Genomic DNA, 13960 nt, shown 5'->3' on the forward strand with positions numbered 1-13960 from the left:
GCTCTTGGAAGAAAGGTTTAATAAAAATTAAATTCTCTCTGGCTCACCAGAGCTGCTTACAACTCCAAGGGTGCCCCCTCAGCCCCCATGCACCAAGCCATCCCCAAGCACCACAGCTGCCATGGCCAGGCTCAGTCTGCTGCTGCACCCTGTGCCCACCTTAGGGACTTATGGTTCTGTCAGCAAGACACCTCTGGGCCCAGTTAAGGGAAAAACTGCAGGGATTTTTTCCTGTTTGTTTGGCTGCCTTCCCCATTACAACTGGAAGCACCACTGACTTGTTAATTTTGCTCTCAAATAAGGGGTTTTTTTGGACTTCTCAGCTGGGTGAAGTGACTCCTGGAGTCACTATATGTTCATAAGCAGCTTGCAGAATTTTTCTCCTCCTCCAGGAGCCTGGCCAGGTCCCAGAGCCTCACAGGTGCTCTGCAGAGGAAAAATTATTAGCAGAGCTGAAGTCCAGGGAAGGTAAACTTGTAAAGGTGCTTCCAGGTTCAATAAGTGATTTCAAAGAGCAGAGAAGCCCCTGGGCCAGGTCTTTGGCCTCTGACAAATATGCTGGGCAGGTGCATGCAGAAATTAAAAATCTGGTTTTGTTTGAGGAAATAAAAGAAGAGCAGCATTTTTACTGAAGCATCTCACTGCAAATGCCAAAGCAGTTGGCAAAGATCATTACAGGAGATAAGTCCAAAAAATGGGCCAAATCTTTTTTGTTAAAATATTTTTGATACATTCACCCCAGTTGTGCTAAATTGGTTCTGTCAAGCAATATGCTGCCATCCTATATTAAAATATTGGGATCTCATAGTTCAGAATGAAAGTTTTCAACTTTGCAATTCAGCTCCGTCTTTGGAAGTAGCATCCCATTTGGCAAAATGGAAACTAAAAGGCTCTAGCTATGAGCAGACAGACCATTTGGTATCAAACAGGATGTTTCATTTGATCCAAAAGGATGGTTTTGAAATTGCCAATGCCATAAAAAATCAATGGCTTGTTAAAAGCCTATTAACTGCCTCACATTTCAGGGAACTCAAGCTCCTTTATACAAGTTGCCTCAAACAAGCTCTTTCCAAGGTGCCTGAAAATGCTCTGCAATTCCAAACAGACCTGTGGCCTCCAGCAGAGTGGTTTGAATTGGACAGAAATGGAGATGTCACCACAAGGACACATGCTAGGAAGGTGAGCATGGGGCACAGTGGCAATGGAATGAGTGTTTCAAGAAAAATCCTTTTGTTGCATTAATAATATAAAGACAGCTTCCATGGGATGTCAGGAAATGATAAAAGGCATTCAGACTTTCTAGCAATGACCAGTGTCAGTTCTTACCCCTATGGTAAGTTTTCCCTGTTTCTTTGTTGATGGCTACTCTTGTGGTCTAATCTTGGCTTAGATGGCATCTCAAAGAAGGGACAGCAGCTGCCTGTATCATGTAAGACAACAGGACAGCTGCCATGGAGCTGGCACCATTGAAATATTTGGTTTTCTAATCAGTACTCTTCTAAGAAAGGTGCATCAAGCTGAAAACTAAATATCACACACTCCCTCCACCTCTCTGCTTTCTCCACTGCAGGTTTCCTCCTGTGTTCCCTTACTCATCCCCATCACCTGGGTTCCCTGTGATTTCAAATTAAATGGTATCTGTGCCAAGAATGTCCCCTGGGATATCCTGACCAAATCATCCACAACCTCCTGGCTCCTTTCTTCACACTGTACTGAGCTCTCCTCTTCTTCTCCTTGAGCAATTTTTTCCATAACCTGTGAGTCCCCTTTGCCCACATATGGCCTTGCTCTGACTCTCCCTCTCATGCATCCGGGCTTGGGCTGGGGGTTTAGCAGAGCTCATACTGAAATGAACACACAACACTGACAGAACAACAACTGATACTAAATGGGCCACAAATACAACCAAACAGAAATGCAAAAGAACCTAAAAAATATCTCCAGAACAGAAAGATTCTGACATATCTCCCAGGAGAAGATGGTGAGTGGGAAACAGACCCACCCTACATATGCATGCAGACAGATCTCTTCTAAACAGCTGTCCTTGGAGGACCTGACTGGTCCCAGCACCATGAACACTGGTTACAGCTGGGTCCTGTGGCTACAGCAGGCTCTGCCAGGGGATGTGGGGTTTACAGGGAAGGTCCTGGTCCTCAGGAAGGTGCCATTTTCCTTGTTCCTTTTGTTGCCCCATAATCTGCAGGCTTGAATCTGTGCTGCTGGCCATAAGCTGGGAAACCTAGCTCCAGAACTACTTTCAACTTCTCAGGCAAGCACAGACAGAAATAACACACCATACCCATCATACTGAGCCATGAGCCTGCCTGGAGTAGAGGACCTGAAAACATCCAAAGATAAATTGCTCCCATCCACACTGCCTGGCTCCTGCCTGTCCTGCAGGTTGGGCAGGAGCCAACAGCAGCTTCCAGGTTGGGACAAACAGGCTGCTCATTACGAATTACAAACCAACCTCCATTGCCTTCCTCCCATCAAACACATCAGTTCCCATAGGTGGATATGAAGCTTTCTTAGGAAAAAATGAAATTTTTCCACCATGTGCCTGTGAACCAGGCTGAAAAACTGAGTTTACCTGGAACTGCACAGGTTAAATTGTGCTGATCTTTTTGCAGTCCTGAAGCCAGCTCAAGCTGCAGTTACTTCAGGGAGCAGAGCAAGCTCCCAGGCTGGATGCCAAAGTGCTGTTTAAAACCTGAGAGTGCAGAACTGTGCTAAGAGCCTGGTACATTTCCAAAAAAGCAAATTTATCATCAGTGACTTGACAGAGCACCCAGCCTTTCATAGATACTTCAGTGCTAAATGCTAGGGGTGAATAAATCTAACCTTGCCATCTCCTCAGGGCTCTCTTGCTGGGATGGCTGAGCCCTGCCAACCCAGTCTCAGCCTTTTGCCTGTGGCAATTGCCCAGGTCTCAGCCCCATCTATCCCAACCAGGATGCTGCTGGCAAGTGTTGCTCCAGCATCCCACTCCCCATCAGCCACTTGCCTGCTTTTTTTCCAGCAGCATTTGCCCCCAAAAGTATATTTGTGTTCTGACTGTGGGTTTTAATCTTCCTAATTTAACATGCCAGGTTTCACAGGACAGTGCTAATTACTTCCAGTCTTATTTTCAGGTTGCTCCCGAATTAAATAGACAAATAAAAAAGAGGTCTAGAGGGTTGTTATGAAAGCAGAAGCATTTCACATTGTGTGCTGTCACAGTAGCTGGGAAAACAAGCCTGGCAGTGGCACAGCACTGCTGATCAGCCCCAAGAGCACAGGAGGGGAAGGAGATGCAATGGGGAAAGCAGAATGCCCAACATGCAGAAACCAGATGCTTCTGCCAGCACCAGCACTGTTAGCAAAAGGAGCCAGTGATCCAGCTCAGCTTTAAGGTCATCTTATAATAAGAAAAACCTCATGGCTTTTGCCTCTTTGCATCATTTCTTAAAAGTAAATAACCAAATTTACCTCCACAAGATGCTGAGCCCTTAGGAGACGCAAAATCATTTCCCTTTCCTTCTCCTTTAACACCATCCAATATCTTGTCCAGAAGAGTTTAGAGATGTTGGCAGAGGTCCTTATGGCATGATCACTGCACAGCATAACAAATGTAAAGGACAGATATTCTGTACAGCTGAATGCCCTGACCTTGCATGCTGGGGGATCTGGCAGTTCCTTCTCACTTCATTTTTGGTTTCCCCCTTTGTCTCTAAGAGGAATGCTGCACTGCCATTGCCCTGGCCAGGACAGGATCTGCCAGGTTGTGAAAAAACTTTACATTTTACCCTCTGTGAGGAATAATGTAGCATTTGCTCTGATAAATGTTATGGTCTACTTGCAAAATGAGGAAAACCAGGAAAGCCCATGTTTCTTAATCCAAATAATACAGTTCTCCTGCTGCATTCCTCATGCTTGAGCACTGTCACCTCCCACAAGAAACTCAGACTGGGATAGCACAATAGGAGATCAGTTACTGGTATTTGCTCCAGTTTCACCTTGCAGGCAGGGCTCAACTTGTTTAAAGACTGCTTGGGCCTGCTGCACGCAAAAACATTGGTTAACACCTAACATCTTATGTTTAACACATGAGAAACACAGAATTCCTAAGGGTACATGTGCTTGTGGGTGTGTTGGCTTAAGTCTGAAAATCATCATGCAATTTCCTTTCCTTAATCCCTTTTCTGCCTTTCACTGGTGAAAGGAGAGCTTTCAACAAGCTCTCTAGTTGAGGCTTCCCTACACCACAAAGAGTTGATGAGGTACATTTGAGTAATACTAGAGAGATAGACAACAAGGAAAAATATTTCAACAGACTTAAAGAAATACACTAATAAACCCTTCATCAACGTGTTAATCAATTGCCACTTAGAAGATGGGTTTCAACTGGCGGAGGAAGATTTAATGGAGTAAAGAAGATACTGATTTTAATGAGAGGAACTCACTGGTTTGCCTGCTTTTCTCAAAGACATTCCTGAAACCTGTCAGTGCAACAAGATACACTCTGATAAAAATGAGTTACACTCCTAAATCTCTCACAACTTGACTGAGCAGTGAGTTTACAAAACACTTTAAATCAAACTATAACTCTAAATCTTAAGAGCTGACTTCTGAAACATCTCCAAGTCTTGCACCAACTTTCTTTGCAGAAAGCCCCTGGGAACACCCCATGGGGACAGAGCACTCTCTGAACCTTTCTCAGTGAACTCACACTTCCCAGTGGGTCCCTCAAGACAAGACCCTTGCTCCGTGCCAAACCATTATAGGATATGGCTCATTATAAGCCAAACTAGATATAAATAAACAGGGTTTGAAGAAAAACCATGTATTGCCAGGGACAGGGAAAGTAGGAAAGTTCTTCACAGTCAGTCACTGAAATGGTCAACCCCTCACTGCTCCAGGACTTTGCCTTGAATTCCAGGGGTTGCAGGTCGCAATGGGCAGAGGTTGTCACTGTCACTACTGGGCCAAGAGCTGCTACTTCAGCCTGGTGCCCACCCTGCCTGCCTTGCCTTGGGTGGAGAGGCAGCTTTGGAAAAGGGGAGAGGACTGGAGATAGTGGAATGATTCTGTGTGTGCTGGAAGGGAGAAGGAGGTGGAGGGATGGGACAGAAGGCAGCCCAGCACCACAGGGAGATTGCTCCAGGGGAAGCAAGGATGCCACAGGTCACAAGGGAAACTGCCTTGGCTTGTCTTATCTTCCACAGCCCACAACATGTGTCCTTCATTGGTTTCTTATTTTAAAGTCTGAAGCATAAAACAAGTATTCTCATGCTTGCACGTTTTCTGTGAGTATCTGGAATAGAAAACATCCATCAGAGGTCAGAAATTCTTCCCCACTGGGGAAGATTGCTCAACAGAATACAGATTAGCCACTTTTGTCTTCCTTTTTCTGGGGGGGGGGGTGAAAAAATAAGGCAATATGCTCCCCACCCTTAATCATTTTTGCAGACCAATTTCAAATGCCTTATATTCTGTGTTTGGTTTGAAATTTGTCTCCAGTACTGTTTAAAAAATTCTGGCCTGAGGCAGTGGGTGATATTCATGGCATCACAACACATGAACTGTACCTTCAAACTGTGAGTTTAACTAAACAGGATAATGTGGGGCAGGGCAAAAAAAATCTCCGAGTTCCTTAGGTCTATCAGCATCACAGCATGCCTAACAAATTAACCAGCAATAGAGATCCTTGCTTGTGAAGAGATATTCCACTCTCTGTTCTGCCATCTGACAGGAGCATGTATGTGTTCTCCATACATTTACATATATATGAAACATATAGGAACACGTGTGGTGAGTGGTGTTCCTCAAGGGTTGGTACTCAGGCCAGTGCTATTCAACATATTTTTTGGTGACATGGACAGCTGAACCAAGTGCACCCTCAGCAAGTTTGCTGACACCACCAAACTGTGTGGTGAAATCAACACACTGGAGGGAAGGGCCATCCAGAAGGACCTCGACAGGCTCAGCAAGTGGGCTTGTGCAAACTGCATGAAGTCCAACAAGGCCAAGTACAAGGTTCTGCACCTGGGTCAAGGCAATCCCACGCACAAATACAGGTTGGATTGAGGGCAGCTCTGAGAAGGACTTGGGGATGATGGTAGACCAGAAGCTTAACATGAGCTGTCAGTGTGTGCTGGCAGCTCAGAAAACCAACATTGCCCTGGGCTGCATCAAAAGAAGCACAGACAGCTGCTTAGGGGAGGTGGTTCTCAGCCTTTACTCTGCTCTTGTGAGACCCCACCTGGAGAACTGTGTCCAGTTCTGGAGTATCTCAACATGAGAAGGAGATGGAGCTCCTTGAACGTGCCCAGTGAAGAGCCACTAAAATGACCAGAGGGCTGGAGCACCTCCCCTATGGAGACAGGCTGAGGAAGTTGGGGTTCAGCTTGGAGGAGGCTCCAAGGTGACCTGATAGTGACTTTCCAATATCTAAAGGGGGCCTACAAGAAAGCTGGGGAAGAACTTTTTGCATGGGTGTGTAGTGAGAGAAGAAGAGGAGATGGCTTAAAACTTGAAGAGGGGAGATTTGGGTTAGACATTAGGAAAAAACTCTTTCCTGGGAGGGTGTCCTGGAACAGGTTGCCTAGGGACGATGTGGCTGCCTCCTCTCTGAAGTGTTCAAGGCCAGGTTGGATGGGGCCTTGAGCAACCTGATCTAGTGGAAGGTGTCCCTGCCCATGCAGGGGGGTTAGAACTAGATGAACTTTAAGGTCCCTTCCAACCCTAGCTATTCTATAGTTCTATATTTCTCCAAAAAAACCCAAAAAACCCAAACCACTGGATTTGGCACAACCCACTCTCCACAGCTGTGCCTGAGGCTCTGTCCTAGGTTCCCAGTGAATCAGCAAGCAGGTCAGCACACTGCAGAACGTGCAGATTAGAGGATGCTCACAGCTGCAGTGCAAGCAGATCCATGCCAGCCTGAGCAGAGCAGAGCCAAGGCTGGAAGAGACCTCTGGAGACTGTCTGGCCCAGCCTGCTGGGCAGAGATTGCTCAAAGACACTCACAGTTGGGCAACTGGTTTAAAATTTAAGCAAGACATGGTTTAGTTTTCTACCAAGCCCTTGACTTTATTGAGGCAAGGGTTATAGAGGAGGCAGGTATAGAGCTCACCTGGTCTGGGGAGCAAGTAAAGGGATGTCAAGAGTCTAATAGATGAAATCTGATAGAGTAGTGAAACCTCTTTAGGTGGTCCTGGCCCCAACCCAGCTTTGTATTTTTAACTGCATATTGTACTTAATTAGTTTTTCATGTTTTATAAACTTCAAGTAAATGTGTTTTCTATTAAAAAAAGCGACCAACAGCAGAATCTCTGTACTCCTGGGGATCAGAGTGCATCAACTACTGAAACACCAGGGTTTCAGTGTCTGTAGGCAGAGCACGACCTGTGCTCAGAAGTGCTGGAAAGAAAATTCAAGTTGCAATATTGTCAAACAGATGTGGTACATCAGAAAGTTAAAAATACCTCCATGCTTTTACAGCTTTTGGTGCTAAGAGTAACCTGTCAATTTGGACATTAATTTGTCAGGACTCTAAAGACAACAATAAAAGTAGGTTTAAAAAATTCCTATTTAAGGGAAATGAAACTAAACCTTCTGTGCATAAAGAATTTTTGGTTTATGTAAATGTCAAACTGAGAAAAAAACAGATGGGGGAGAGGTTTCTTTCTCCACCCGTACCTGTGGGAACACAACTGCTGAGATGAGATCTGCTGTTTTATAGATGTCTTCTAAGCACATTATGGCAACTCCGAGTCTGTTTTTAATTAATACAGAATTTCATGCTGTTCATTGATATCTGAAAGGCCAAATAGTCAAAACAAATGACATTAAATCCCAATTTTGGCACATATAAAGCCTGAAGGAATCAGATACTTTTTCCTAAATACATTTGTCATTTCAATTTATGCATGAAACAGAACTCTTATATTGGTAATGGAAGAACTTAGAACAAAACATTAGTGCAAGTTATTGAAAAGAGCACATGTAAAACAGAGCCAGCATGCTAAGGCTGCTACTAAGCCACGAGAAAAAGTGAAAAAATGGCAAGGGGTGCTTTGAAGATCCCAACCACACAGATAAGGTTCAGTGATGCCACATACAGGTAATGCTACAGTAATGGATAAGCAGACAGAAGGGCAGGAACACTGAGTAACAAATGATGCTTGATGCACTGGGGTGGTAATAAAATACTAATTTTATCCACTACCTCTTTTCTTCTGCAGTTCTTGGTTGGCAAGGACAAGAGAAAGGAAACTGACAATTTCCATTCCATTTCACCAGAAACTATGCAATCATAATTTAAATAATATTCCCAGGAAACAAAAGCTTGTGTTTCTTGAGCCAAAAAATGGTGAAATTATCACTGTTGGCAGAAATATCTGAATTTCATCATTGTACAAATGCCCTACTGGGAAAAGAACAGAACAAACTTACCATTTCAGTACAGAGTGAAATGTACAAGCTGGATACATCCATCAGCTACAGATTAATGGAGAAGAGCTGTAACACAAACATAATTTGTGACCAAATTTAATACAGCTTACCCATTTCTAAATTATATGACTGAAAGTATTCAGAGATAATCCTCCTTTCTTTTGCTCAACTTTCTATGGTGCTGGAGAGTAAGTAATAACTTAGTTTTCCTTATTCCTATGGATATAGTAATAGAAGTCTTTATCATGGACATTGCAAGAGAACCAGGTATATAAGCAGAGATCCCACAGGATCAGCAAACACAGGATGTTCTCTGTTTGGTTTTGTTTGCTTGTTTGTTGTTTTTTGGGTTTTCCCATCTCATTTATCATTTATCCAATGTATGATTATTGATCTAGAAATCATACAGACACACTGTATTCATCTGTACATTTATAAGAAAAAATGCATTAATTCTCTTAGTGAAATAATCATAACAAGGCCACTATGACAATACTTCAAAGACGTTTATTGAGTTGCTGAAAAATACAAGTATTTCAGTCAATTTCTAACATTTAAATGTCAGCTAAAAAAACCCCCAAACCTACAGAGGTTCCACATACAGTCTCGTTGTTCCATGAAAATTCAGATACAAAGTCAAACCTTTAACAAACACGTGAATTTCAGACAACTCAACATCTTCTAATTCTTCTTATATTGCCCTTACTAGTTGCTATGATCTATTGTGCTGAGTAATGCATCATTCAGCTCTGAAGGCAATATGTTAGAGCTGTGAAAACTACATAATTGTATTTTAATCTATTCTTTGGCTCTACAATCAGAATATTATTAGTATGAATTATAAGAATCAAATTACATTATTAATAAGGCTTAACTAATTAAAACCACCAATAGGTTTAATCCGCTGACATCACTGTAACATTAAACTTCAAATTTTTTGAAAAAGTCTTGGAAGGGTTCTAAAAGCCACTTGAGTGTAATTTGTAGCCAGAGTAACTGATTAATGTGTTTGAACACAGAACCAGAAACAGGAGAATTCTGTGGAACCATGTATGATGAGTTGATTTTTTCTCTCTATTTTTCCACAAACTAAGAGCATCTTTACAAAGCCTGGGACACTGTAGTTACACCCATCACTGGTGTAGATATATCTTGATCAGAGGGGTAAGATAAAAGGCTATTGTCATAACAACGAATCTCAACTAATGCCAACCAGAAGCTGAAGACAGCAAGATGTAAAACTGGACTGTAAGCAGGACCCTGAAGAGACTGTAAAAGCAGACACAGAATGTGAACATATATTGCAGGTATCTGACAGACTGTGGAGACAGATACAGATTTCAAGCTTGAACAGAAAAAAAAAAAAAAAAGAAAAAAAAGTTCTTTCAGTAGTAGTTCTCCCCTGATTCAGGAAATAGAAGCTGTACAAACTTGGTGTGACATGTGAAAAAGTTGCTCCAGTGAGCAAGACCTATACAGACCCAAGAACTACTCCCAGAGACCCACTGGGGGAAGGAAGCACTGAAATAAAGATCTATAAAATGTAGTCAGTGCCATTAGTTCTCAAATCCTGCTGGAATCAACTATAGTATCAGGCACCTTTACCAAGACAGGTGTTGTAAACTATCTACATTTTGTTTATAGCTAGAACCTGCCATTTACAAAACACCTCAGTGAAAAAACACTCAGTGAAAAAAGGTAATATGGCTCATGTCTGAGCCATGTTATCCACAGCTAATGACCTCAATAGAAAAGAACATACTTGTTAGTGGCAGCCTGGGAACCTCAAGTGAAAAAAAAAACAAAAAAAACAAACAAAAAAAAAATCCAAAGTTTCATGAATTTTGTATTTCTCTCAATGCACCTCATGTGGAAATCGGAATTATTTTTTTTTCCCTCAAAATATTTCCATAATTCAACAGTGACCTTCCACATTAAGATGACCACAGACAGGAATCTTGTAATTCATGGAGTCCAGTCTGGAACAGAGCCCTCTGCACATGGTATCATCCCCCTAGTAGAGTCTCACCTAGTAGACCCTAAGAGCCTTTTATAGCTGGAAAGTGACCAACAGATTTAGAGACCATTTCAACAACAAATCCCTCACTGATAACTGCAAAAAAAGCCCAGCTGTTCAGATGCCTTTGTCAAGGGATGGTGTTCACTTTCTCTGTAATGTTTTTCCTCAATTTCTGCTTCAGATTGCCAAATTGTGCTTCATCAGGAGACAAAGAACAGCTGGGTTTGTGCAGGTGCAGAATAAAAAACCTCATAGGTAAAAACATCTTTTGAAAGAGAGCATTTACTTTTAAGATTCAGATCTAATAAAAAAATTTTCTGTATCTGTCAATAAGCAGAAAGAAATTAAGGTAAAATAAATTTTGTCATTTAGAATTCATTTTAACCTCTATTTGTATAACTTAAATACAGCTCCAAAACCTGGCAGTTCTGTTTCCCCAAAGCTGGACCTACCAATTAATGACTGCAAACCACACCAAAGGTGATCTGTGCTATTGCCAGATCCAACCCAGGGAACAGAAGGGAAGCAGATTACCTTTGTCAGTGAGCTACTTCCTTACTGGATTAAGTTCATTATTAGCAAGATTCAAAAATCTGTGTCTTGTGTTGTCAAATATTTATGCTATAAGACACCAACCAGGTGGTTTTCACATTGTGTAAGACAGGAAAAGTGTGTAAATGGAAAAAGACCCTGCTATGAGTTAAGGCATCTTCACATATTCTTACCACTAATCCCCCCCGTTGGTCAAAACTGAAGTCCTAACATCATATATAAATGTGTCTTATATTTCCCTGTACTAACAGTTACCATTTCATTTGTATGTCACTATAAAAGAATATTTCCTGACGTGTAATGAGGGAGGTCACTTCTCTATAAAAATGACAACACCAACAATTTGAAAGAACATTCAACAAATTCTCATTATTTACTACGAATATATAAAACCTGAAGTGAAATCAAATTGAATAGCTTCACTACATAAAAGTTATGAAACAGTTTGTATTTTACACACAGAGTATGTACAGTTTTGGAAATGTAGGTTTTATCCATGAAAATTTAATACAAAAAGCTATTTACAAAAAAATAACAGTAGGAACATTTTTTTCCAAAAGAAACATGTATGTATGTTCCATCAGCAATGGAAGTCCTGAAAAAAAAGACTTAATACAGTATTGTACAAGTCAACAATCTTCAGAAGTGTGGAAGATGCACTTTACAAGAACATGAAAAGCAAACTGAATTAAAATGCACTACCAAAGATGTTGCAGGTATATACAGAATTTAAGCATCTATTGTTAACCCATCACTCTCCAGCTGTGCCTCAGAACTACTTCTGCCACGTCCTGCACACATTTACACCTTCATCATTTGGTTACATCGCAATTTCTGAGGATTACCACGAGTTACAAAAATAAAGTAACCAAATACAACCCGAATTATAATCGTTAAAGCAATCACGTTTTCCTTGTTCTACACACAACAAACAGTAAAAAGTATTCACATTATTCCCAACGTAACCCACCAAGCAACCCTTTTGCACTGCCCCTCAGGGGAATCACACCTTGCATTCCCTGCTGGGGCAAGAGACCTGAACAGGTACAGACAGGAGTTCCCACAGTTGAAGCAATCCTTAATGTATTTCTGTACATTTCATTATTTCTGTAAACACAGCTGGAATAAAGTGCATGTGAAGAGCACAGTCTTGCACATGCTCCAGGAAGCATTTTATACTGAATGATGGGAGCTCCCACGCCAGGAACAGCACAACTAATTCCTAAACAAATACTGCAGTTCTGGGAAGATTTCACTTGGAGGACTCAAATTTGAAAATGAAACCAACAACAACAACAAAAAAACCCACCTCTCATCCCTGTGATTTTTTCTAAATATTCTCTATTTCACAACCTGCCTTCATAAAACTACTGCGGGAAAAAAATGTTACATTTTCCTTACTTCACACAACTTTAAAAGAAGTGAGGAAATCCTCAGTTTCAAGAGTTCGTTTTAAATTCATGTTGTAGCTGTTACAAAATCATGGAGGGAAATTCTGGTTTCACTTAAGCTGTAGAATCACACAATTATTTACATTGGAAACGACCTTTAAGATCAAGTCTAGCACTAACAAAATGGAAAGTTTCCCAAAACAATTAAATTTCCTGTCTGCCTGAGCTGTTCTTTAATATCTGCTAAGATACTGAAGTAGTCCTGGAAAGAACTTTTTGGGCTTTTTTTGTTTTATTATTAGGATTCTAAAATATGTGTGGAAAAGCCACACTAAAAATTCTTCTTTAGTTGGCTATATAACATTTGAACTAGAAATGACTGGGTATGTAATTTTTATAATAATTTCTATTCCTTCCATAGAATTTAATCAGGTAGTTTATAAAAATTTTGCCTCCCATCTTAAAAAGAAAAAAAACCCCAAAAACGGTCAAAACCAATGAGGGAACACATACTGCATATAACCACAATATCCTGTCAGAACTGTACTGTGTGAAACACTTAAAGACATATAAAAAAAAGTAGCATTTTACTATGTGAAAAACACAGCTGCCAAAACTAGAACTGCTCCTGTGCAACTGAAACTCAAGTTTATCAAATATCTTTCCTATTTTAGTCAAGATCACCAGAAAATTTCTTCACAGGAAGAGAATTAATTTTTTTTACCTTCATATTTATTTTACCAAAACGATCTATGTCATAAAATATGTGATTTAAAAATACAGTTTGCCTTTCCCTCCATTTGTAAACAAATTGGGTATATCCCATAGTGGGCTGTGTATGGAACGAGAAACAGCATTACTGGTTTACCTGACTCACTGAGAGGACCCAACATTAACCTGGAAAGAGTCACGGTGTAATTTTCAGTGAAGCTTTACAGTTCCTAGAGCAATCTTCCTGTCTCACTACATCACTCTCTGCTGGTAGAAATTAAATATTGATAAGCATCTACTTACCTATTAAGTCTCATGTTATCACTTATTAAAGTTACCTCCTTCCTTCTATTCAGATTGCAAACATCTGTTTAAAAGAATTCCGCAGCCTATGCAGCATGAAGCAAGGAGCTGGTTGCTTCAGAAGCTGGTTGCTTCAGTACCACAGAGGCCACACAAGTCTTGTCACAAAGCCAGGAGGTACAAACCTTAACAAGGCTTAACAAGGGCAACGTTCCAGAATCAACAATTGCAGCACTGGGATAGAGCTATCCAAACTACAGTCTTTGGGAAAACAACGTCAGATTTTTTGTAACCACAAAGAAAGCTGCATGTACTTAAGGATCCACCTCCCTCAGCATGAAGTAGGTACAATACTTCCACTTCTTTCTCTGCTAAATCTAAAGGCTTTTCATTGTGAAGGATATCAATGTCCTGGAACGGGTCCAAAGGAGGCAACTGGGCTGGTGAAGGGACTCGAGCACAGACCCTATGAGGAGAGGCTGAGGGAGCTGGAGGTGTTCAGGCTGGAGAAGAGGAGGCTCAGGGGAGACCTCATCACTCTCTACAA

General features: G+C 41.3%; 1 protein-coding gene across 1 annotated transcript in view; it reads right to left on the bottom strand.

Moving 5' to 3' along the window:
* The window catches only part of IL13RA2 (interleukin 13 receptor subunit alpha 2), a 32089-nt gene extending 18188 nt beyond the window's left edge, over positions 1-13901 (bottom strand). The window contains exons 1-2 of the mRNA XM_030449247.1: positions 13414-13901; positions 8437-8502 (exon numbers count right to left, since the gene is read on the bottom strand). The gene's annotated coding sequence lies outside the window, so the exon portion shown is untranslated. The remainder of the gene's footprint in view (positions 1-8436; positions 8503-13413) is intronic.
* Positions 13902-13960: the final 59 nt, after the last annotated feature.

Source organism: Calypte anna, chromosome 4, assembly GCF_003957555.1.
Source record: "Calypte anna isolate BGI_N300 chromosome 4, bCalAnn1_v1.p, whole genome shotgun sequence".
Lineage (NCBI taxonomy): Eukaryota > Metazoa > Chordata > Aves > Apodiformes > Trochilidae > Calypte > Calypte anna.